The sequence below is a fragment of the Tupaia chinensis genome, unplaced genomic scaffold (assembly GCF_000334495.1).
Source record: "Tupaia chinensis unplaced genomic scaffold, TupChi_1.0 Scaffold143734_1, whole genome shotgun sequence".
NCBI classification, from domain to species: Eukaryota; Metazoa; Chordata; class Mammalia; order Scandentia; family Tupaiidae; genus Tupaia; species Tupaia belangeri.
Genome location: NW_006203583.1, coordinates 17,224 through 25,476, shown reverse-complemented (window position 1 = coordinate 25,476; position 8,253 = coordinate 17,224).

Here is an 8,253-nt window from a genome sequence, read left to right as displayed (position 1 = left end):
AGGGAGGGAGGGAGGAAGGAAGGAGGGAGGGAGGGAGGGAGGAAGGAAGGAAAGAAGGAAGGAAGGGAGGGAGGGAGGGAGAGAAGGCACTCCCAACCATGGAGTGTGTTCACACTGCAATCCCTTCTCTTCCATTTCTTCATACTGTTGAGATTTTGCAATGCACACACATGTGACCAGCATGCTTTTCAAGCTGCCAGTGATAGGGAGAGGCCCAGAACTCACAAATAGCCCAAGGCCAGTAATTGCTAAAACTTCCCATTCCTCTAAAAACTAGCTGTCCCTCCCTTTTGAGTGATAAAAGTAACCTGAGACCTTGAAAAGTTAGACCCCCTGCTCCTCTGCCACTTTCCTTTTTAGGGCAAATCTTGAGCCCCTTTCCCCAGTAGGATAACCCTAGCCTGCTGAGACTCCCTCTTCCCCAACTCTCCCATAAAAGACTGTGCCCAACTCCCCACAGGGCCAAAGATTCAAAGTGTTAACTCCTCCATGCCTGCTGATGTAATAAAGAGTTCTCCTTTCTCTCCTGAGTGCCACTTTTCATTTCTCAGCATCTGTTTTTCTGCAACATTTTGATGCATTGGCCAAGAAACAAAATCAGACTGGTCCTTTGAGCCATTGATCCTAGGGCATTTTCTCCCCGGGACGAGCAATATGATGTGGAGAGATAGGCAGGCCCCCATCTCATTTGACAGGATCCCTCATCCAGAGTGTCCTCCATGAGGTCGAGCATTCCTAGATCATCAAACTCTGATTGTAGAGAGGGACCAACTTTGGACCCTGATGCATCAACTATGGTCAGCTCTGGTAATCTGATAAGCCCCTGGGGATCTTTAGAGAAATAGTCGGTCAGATCCACTTGATTTGAGTGGAAGAGGAGACTCAACCACTCTCCTTCAGTCGCAGGACCTACAGTCAGAGCTCATCTGATAACTGACTGGTATGGAGAAGGAATGTAAACACTAAACACTCACATAATCTCTGAATGAATGTGAGTGGTTAGGTTGAGCAAATGTGTTTGTGGCTGGCCCCAGAGCATCACACTACGGGGCATGATTGGGTCTGTGTAACTGCATTGCATGGTAGTTCTGTAAAGGCTAAACTACAGAATTGTACACTGGGGGACCCAGTCCCTCCCTGCACGTTCAATCTGATGGAGATTATATATCTGATTACTTATCACCAAGAAGCCACACAAAGCCCATGAGGGACATGGCAAGAGAGATGACTGATTGGTCCCCTCTGAGGGGACACTCACCCTTTGTCTGTTTGCGATACCATTCATGGGAAGGGGGACATAGAGGCCATTGGGAGGACTTTCCCTGTAGAAGTGGATAGGCAGAGTAGTGAATGTTAGGTCATTAAAAGTTGGGACATGAATTCCTCTTGACTGTGATGAAAAATGTTTTCCCAGAGCCCATCCTGACTCTCCTACAAAGACTTCCACCATGGAACGAAACCTGTCCACTCTACCTGGGAAAGGAGAGGGCAGGCATTATTCTCTACCTAGACAACCTTCCCTCGTTGATTAGCTCAACAGACTTCTGTCCCTTATCCTCCTCCATTCCACCTGCCACCTGTCATAGGAATAATCCTCTCCAGCACCAGGGTATCAACTACTGGAAAGCTGAGAAGATGGACCCCAGAGAGAGACTGCTGTGGTCCTTCTGACTGCAGCCCTTGTCTGAGGCCCCCATGAAAAATTAAACTTATTGCCTATGTTGCCTGGCCCTTTCAGCAACCCCACCCCACCCCTGCCCAGGAGGCTACATGGCTTCTGAGCCTCTGGGCTAAGACCTGCCCCTAGGAGCTGCTGTCCCTCTGGAGTCTCCTCATTGATCACTTCCTTCAACCAGTGATCTCCCAAGCCTTCTGGGAAGTGCAGGATTTTGATAACTGGATGTGGAGAGCAGCCAATCTAAAAACATGTGATTAAAACATGTGGCCTATAAACACATACAGAAATGCGCTTCCTAAGCTACTCTAGCAGGGCTACTGAGAAGCATCTACATATGAAAGCAGTATCTGCCTGCTGTCAATGGTTATCTTCCTGTTGTTGTTGATACCCAATACCCCAAGACTGCCCAGTTTCAGACTAAAGGAAGTCACATGCATTTATCAGATTGTCTCCCAAAAAAGATGAGAAATTATATGGTGCTGGTCATTTTCACATCTTCAGACAATTTACATCCAAAAACAACTGGCTTTGAATTCAGATTTCTCCTCCCCTATTCCCTTTGCATTCCATTTCTTTCTTCCCCATTCCCTTTGCATCCCATTTTCCCCTTACCCTATTTCCTGCCCTTTAAAAGAATAAACCTGAGGCTGATTCTGGTCACAACTTCTCCATCAGAGAAGCTGTGCCCACCAGATCCTTGCTTTTCCATACTCGTGTGTCTTTATGTGTTTGTTATTGCATCTATTTCTAATCCACAGCCTTCCCCGCTCAGAAAAACGTGTTCTGGCCGAGCTGGTCCCAGCAACTGGAGAGGGCAGAGGTATTTGGGATATGATGGTAAAACCTCAGTGAAAGTCTTCCAAGTCTACTGTGCTGGACTGCCTGCTGACTAATTTTAAAAAGGTCTTCTCTGGTGATTATAGCATTAAGTTAAAACCAGAGATGTAGAGAGCACACTGTGAGACTGAATGGCCTTCTTTTAAGGTGGGATGGCTGCTGGAGGAAACTTTATGTCTCCCTACCATGTAGGCTATGGAAAATGTGGTTACTGGCACCCCAGGCCATCCCAACCAGTTCCCCTATGCTGACTCCTGGCTACAGGTAGCCCAAGCCATTCTTCCCTGGACATGGGTCTGCATAAGAGGGAAGAACCAATGCACAATTTTGGCTGCTTATGTCATGCCACCCATGCCCACCTCTGACCAAAAGAAACCCATGGTTCCCATCTTGAAGGGCACTCCCAAAGAGAAGTCATTAGCAGCTCCGTGCCCATATCCCTGGCTGAGCCAGTGATCAAAAATCTATCTGTTTCTCTGGAGCCTGAAGGTCAGGCTGTTGATACTTGTTGAAATGGGCATAGCCATCCTCAGTACTGAAATCCCAGTTAGGCTTTTCATTTGGAAAAGTAGTTCTGGCCCAACTCACAGAATCTTCTACATCATTGGGGACATGCTCTTATAGCCATTTCTTTGCTGCCACAAGGACTCTGTGGTGCTCCTCCATGTTAAGTATGGTGAGGAGTAGTTGCCAGCAGTTGTCCCAGGTCAGTTGTTGGGTTTGGAGTATAGACTTCATGAGCTCTATCACTTCCTGGGGCTGTTCCAAATAAGAGGGGGGTGTGGTGTTTCCAATTAAGCAAATCAGTGGTAGTAAAGGGCTGGTAGTAGAGGGTTGCTCTGCCTTCTGTAATAGCCCCATCTGTGCCTATCGGGAGATCCTTGGGTCTCCTGGAGGGTCATCTGAAGAGTAAGATTGCCCCGGACTGCAGCAGCTTGCTGGCTGATGGTGAGTGAGGCAGAATCTGGGCACAGAACTTGGGATGGCTGGCTGCCTTCCTCCTGAGCAAGCGGAGCTAGCGCTGGTCCCTTGGGACGTGAATTCCTCTTGATTGTGATGAAAAACGTCCTCCCAGAGTCCATCCTGACTCTCCTACAAAGACTTCCACCATGGACAACAAGTATCAAGAGGCACTCCTGCAGGGAATAAAAGCCGGTACAAAGAAGCCTACAAATATGGCAAAAATTACAGAAATAATTCAGAAGACAGATGAGCTGCCAGGGCAGTTTTACGAGAGGCTCTATGAAGCATACCAGATCTACACTCCATTTGATCTGGAGAACTTGGAAAGCCAGTGGATGATCCATGCCACCTTTGAAAAGCCATCTCTCCAAAAGCAGAATGGTTTTGCTGGGGTAAACACCACCCAGCTCCTGGAGGTGGCTAATCGAGTCTTCGTGAACCAAGATCGAGAGGAAAAAAAGGAAGTTGACTGGAAGACTAAGAGGAAAACAATCCTGCTAGCCACTGCCCTTAGACAACCAGATGTCCCACCTGGTCCAAGACAGAAGCCACAAATTGGCTGCCCCAAGCTTAGACCAACCTAATGCACTTACTGCAAAGAGGATAGGCACTGCAAGGATGAATGCCCCAAGTGGAAGGCAAACCAGGGAAGAACAACTCAAATCCCACTGGGAGCCCCCAAGACTTTCCACCCAGAGACCTCCTAACCATGATGGAATCAGAATAGGACCAACTGGATTCCATGATCCTGGGCCCCTGGGAACCCCTGGTCAATGTCAAGCTAGAGGACCAACCTATAACATTTACTGTAAACACTGGCACTGAACACTCCATTGTAACTCAGCCTCTGGCTCCTCCATCAGGCAAAAGAAACTCTATCATGGGAGCCACTGGAAACACCAGGACCCAGCCCTTCTTACAAGCAAGAAGATGCCAGTCAGGGGGACTTGGTTACCCATGAGTTCTTGTACCTGCCTGATTGCCCAGTCCATTGCTGGAAAGGGACCTATTGACTAAACTTAGAGCATAAATCATCTTTGACTCATCAGGCTCAACTGCTTTAACTGTCAGCCCCGCCAAAATCCTAACTGTGGCAATGCCCCTGGAGAAGGAATGGTGAATGTTCACTACTGAGCCACTCAGTAAAGATGATGAGGCACTTTCTTCACTTGTTAGAGACTTTCCTGCAGTCTGGACTGAAGGGAGCCCTCCAAGGATGGCAATTAACCACCCACATGTAGTGGTCAAACTGACACCTCAGGCACAGCCCTTGCACCTTCAAGAACCCAATAAGTACCCAATAAGCCGGGATGCTAGACTGGCCATAAAGAAGCACATAGAATGGCTCAGGGAAGTTGGAATCCTGGTTGAATGTTGGTCTCCCTGGGACACTCCTTTCCTCCCTGTAAAGAAGGGAGCCTCTAGAGACTATCAGCCAGTCCAGGACTTGTGAGCTGTTAATGCCACCACAGTGTCCTTACATCCCACCATACCCAATCCATATACTCTGCTTAGTGCTCTCCCAGTGGAGTCTGAATGGTTCACTTGTCTGAATCTCAAGGATGCTTTCTTTTGCCTGCAACTAGTAACCATCAGCCAATCAATATTTATCTTTGAATGAGAAGATCCCAACACCCAAGAGAAAACTCAGCTTTCCTGGACTCGGGCTCCTCAGAGCTTCAAGATTCCCCAACTTTGGAGAAGCACTTGCTGCTGACTTGGAAAATTTTCCAAAGCAAGAGACTGGATACACTCTACTCCAATATGTTGATGACCTTCTACTCGCTGGAGCAACCTGAGAAAATTGCTGTAAGGAAACTCTAGAGCTGCTCCAGTTCCTATCCCAGGCTAGATACAAAGTCTCAAGGAAAAAAGCCCAAATCTGATGTACCCAGGTGCAATTCTTGGGATTAATTTTGACACTGTGCTCTTGGGCATGAACAAAAGCAAGTGATATATGGATTGCCTCAGCCCACAACCTGGAAGCAACTACATGAATTCTTGGGAGCCACAGGATTCTGTAGAATTTGGATTTGCTAAAAAAGCTAAGCCACTGTATGAAGTATTGAGAGGCCTAGAAGTAGTCCCCTTCGAATGGGAATCCCTCTAAGAGCAGGCTTTCCAAGATCTTAAGTCAGGTCTTAGGAAAGCCCCAGCCTTAGGACTCCCAGACATCATCCGAGAACTCAATATATTCATATATTTAAAAAGTCAGACACCATTAGGAGTTCTGACTCATTCTATTGGGCCTTGGGAGAGACCCATTGCCTACTTGTCTAAAAGATTAGATCCAATGGCATCTGGATGGCTCCCTTGCCTATGAGCCCTTGCTGCCACTGTTGAATTGATTAAAGAGGCAGACAAGTTAACCTTAGGCCAAGTTATCAATGCCCGGGTCTCTCATTTGGTGACCACCCTGATGAAAACAAGAGGATATAAATGGTTAGCCAGCTCTAGGATGGCCCAATACCAGGGCTCATTAATTGGAAATCCCCGAATTAGACTCCAGACTCTTCAGATCCTCAACCCAGCTAGCTTCCTCCCAGTCATGCTGGGGTCTCCTGACCACAATTGTGAAGAGGCCCTCAATGAGGTCTTTTCTGATATTGTGGACACACTGCTGAAGGCCTCTGACCTCACTCTCTTTGCTGATGGTAGCAGTCACACGAAGGATAGAATTTGATATGCTGGCTATGCCATTACCTCTCAAAACAACAGTGATCAAGCCTGGGGCACTGCCCCAGAGATGGTCTGCTCAGTGGATTGAACTCTGGAGCATTAATTCAAGCCTTAAGATTGGTGGCCAGTAAGAGGGTATACATCTACACGAACTCATGATATGCATTTATGACCCTGGGTGTTCATGGAGCATTATACTGAGAGGACTCCTCTCTATGAAGAGAAAATAGTTAAAAACAAAGGAAAAAAAACCTGCCAATTAGAAGCAGTCTGGAAATCAAAGGAAGTGACAATCATCCATTGCAGGGGCCATGGGGAAAGCGGAGAGGGGACCCCCATCACCCTGGGAAACAAATTGACAGACCAGACAGTGAAGGCTTCTGCCAATCAAGCACCAACCACTGTAATGAACATGTTGCCACTCACAAGTCTCCCAAAAGCCCCCCCTTATAACTCCAACAAATATTGCTGGGCAGTCAGAGGGAGCAACCCTGGAAGAAGACCCATGGCGGAGATTGCCAGATAAAAAGAATATACATACCTTAGTCCCTGGGATATTAACTTGTAAAGCAGCACCACGATAACCCCAGCCAGAGGCCAACTCAGCCGGCTGTAATACAAACCACTAGTACAACTCCCCTAGATTTACTGGAGGCAGACTTCTCAAAAGTGCGGCCATGCTGGGCTATAGGTACTTACTAGTCCTGGTTTATTTTTACTTAGGTTGGGTAGAAGCCTTTCCCATGTGAACTGAAAAGGCCAGAGAAGTCATGTGAGCCATTCTGAAGGAAGTTATACCTCGGTTTGGGCTTTCCTTTATGATCGGGTCAGAAAATGGCCCTGCTTTCATGGCAGAAGTTACATAGGGAGGGACCAGCAGTTAGCATAATGGCTATGTCGTTGGACTCCCATGTAGTCGACCACAGTTCGCGTCCCAGACCTGGTGGCTTAAAACTCATGCTGGGTGCGTGTGCGTGCGTGCCCAAGATCCCAAGAGGAGAATGGAGGAGAAGGGATTGCGGTGTGGCCATCCTCCCTGGGGGATGATTTCTCACTTTCTATCTCTCTGTCTCTCTCTCTGTCTGGTGAGCACACATGCCCTATAGCAAAAAACCTCTCAAAAAAAAAAAAAAGTTACATAGGGAGTGACAAAGTCTTTGGGCATAAAATGGAAGTTTCACACTGCTTACTGACCTCAGAGCTCTAGGAGAGTTGAACCAATGAATCGTACCCTCAAGTCCACACTGGCTAAGCTCTGTCAGGACACTGAATGCCCCTGACATTTTCCCTCTGGTCCTGCTCCGAGTTTGATGTATACCCAAAACAAAATTATCCCCCTTATGAGATTCTATTTGGCCAGTCACCCCCTTTAGTCACCCAGACCCGAATGGCTGATATCCATCAGATGGGAGAGGCAGTCCTGACCCAGGATCTGGTGGTCTTGGGAAAAACTTTAAATAAAATAGCCCATGTCACCTTAGAAAAAAACCCCACCCTCCTCAGAAACTGGGTACACAAACATGAGTCCAGGGATCTCATGTGGGTTAAAAATTGGAAAAAGGAATCACTACAGCCCATCTGGTTAGAGCCATGTGTTGTTGTGCTTGTTACCCCTACTACAGTTAGGGTTGCAGGGCTAGCCCCGTGGATTCACCACTCATGAGTGAAGCAAGCCATAGCACCAGAGGACCCTAGGACCTGGATGATGAAAAGCCACCCCAAACAGCCAACCAAGGTGACTTTCTAGACCTGACATTGCTGCAGCCACCCCTGGGCTGACTGCTCTACACATGATGGAAGCTTGAAGAGTCTACAGCCCTACTGCAGTCATTCCTGGGCTGACGGCTCTACACATGGTGGAAACCTAAGGAGTCTACAGCCCTGCTTTAGTCACTCAGGACACTGACCAATCTACACATTGGTAGAAGCTTGAAGACAGCAACCAATGACATCTCTACCCTACCCCTATAGCTTCCTAATCCTAGCCCTTCCCGTAACACTATGATTCTCTCTATTGGTCTAACTGCAGTGGGCCCACAGGATTGAAGTTATGGGAAAGACTTTTGTTAGTAGTATCATAAATCCTGCTGGTAGGA